This window comes from Citrus clementina, unplaced genomic scaffold (genome assembly GCF_000493195.1).
Source record: "Citrus clementina cultivar Clemenules unplaced genomic scaffold, Citrus_clementina_v1.0 scaffold_9, whole genome shotgun sequence".
Lineage (NCBI taxonomy): Eukaryota > Viridiplantae > Streptophyta > Magnoliopsida > Sapindales > Rutaceae > Citrus > Citrus x clementina.
In genome coordinates this window covers 22,837,999-22,839,849 of record NW_006261964.1, presented here as the reverse complement: position 1 = coordinate 22,839,849, position 1,851 = coordinate 22,837,999, and positions in this window count along the sequence as shown.

The window sequence follows — 1,851 nt, the reverse complement described above, 5'->3', positions numbered from 1 at the left end:
GAGCACAAATAATTTTATGTAAATTAATATTTACAAATTGATATGACATGAAGATATTGATTGAAAAGTGATAATTATTATTTTTTTGCTATGTGGACCCATGATCATTTTATACAATCAATCTCCTAATGCCATATTAGTTTTTATAAGATAATTGTGACTCTATCATTACTCTATCATAATTTTTAAAACAATTTTTGTTGGTTATACTATAGAAATAATTAACAATAAATCAGTTAAATTTTGCTAAAATTTATTTTTAATAGTGACTGTGGTAAGAATACAAATAACTGAAAGAGACATAATATTGAACAAAATTTACTAGCACATTTGTAAATATAGATATATAATATTTTTTATTATGTATATATAATAATTGATAACTAAAAAAGTATTTTTATTTATTAATATTATTTCTTTTGTTTCGTTATTTTAATATAAATGGTAATAATGATAATGCCTTTAAATTAATAATTTGTTTGATTGTACAATGTTTTGTGTTACACTGTACTGTATTAATTTTTAATTATATTATGTTTGGTGTTGTACTATACTATATTAATTTTAATTAAATATTTAGAAAATAATATTTATAAGTACTTAGAAAAATACTAAATATAGAACTCTTAAATTGTAGAAATTTAACATTATTTTTCAACATAAATATTAAAAAAATATAATAATTTTTCATAAAAATCGAAGTTTATGGCCTTAAATTTTCAGCAGCATAAGATTTATTTTCATTATTTTCCAAATACATAACCTGTGAAATAAAGAATGAAGCAAATAATTTAATCAAATAATCTCTAGATAATATCACAACATAAATAAATAGTTAAAACCAACTAAATTAGTTCAAAAGTCATCTTAGGATGATAGAATTAAAGTTTGTACATACCATAAGATAATTATAAAATTAATAAGGTGATACAATAGTTGTAACATATTCACTAATAAAATGAATTGTGCTAAATAATTTAAGTAAAAGTTCTGTAGTATATGTAATAATATTTTATGTAATTATTTATATTACTATTAATTTTAAATTAATATTATTCAAATTTAAATATTTATTATTAGTTATATTAAATTATTTAAAAGTAATTAATTTTTATATATTCATTATTGTAATATAATTAAATAATGTAATATTATATTATATTTTTATATATTATTTAAGTACTTATTAGTCATATTAACTTATTAAATATTAATCAATTTCATATATTAATTATTATAATATAATTAAGTAAAATATATTACTTAGTTATATTTTTAATATAATAAACATTAAAATATAATATAATATTATTGAATAATAAATAAATAATTTATTAATTTATATAAACTATTATAATGTGAAAATAAAATAAAATAAAAATTAAATTATGTAATGTTGTATTAAACTAACAATTTATATTTATTTATTATTATTATTATTAAAAATAATACTGCCACTACCCCATAAGCTAAACTGAGGTGCATTAGCATGCATCACGATTCAACCACTTACTGCACTAAACATGGGGATTGGACGTAATTAGGGGTTCTAAAAACCCCCTAAGAGGATTAAATGTATATGTATGTAGACTTGCGCAAAGGTCTTATCTCAACAGTAGTCACAACTCATTTCGAAACATGTGCATGCATGTTCGCCGAAAAGAAAAAGCTTAATTTTTAAGTAGTTGTATTTAGTTGGCCATTTGTTTAATCAAGTAAACGATGAATAAATATAATAAATGAAATAATACATATTTTATAGTTTATTTTAGATATTAAACACAATTATTTTTCAAAAATCAGTCATAAGAAAATATATGATGTCAGATATTTATAGATAAGAATTACAAA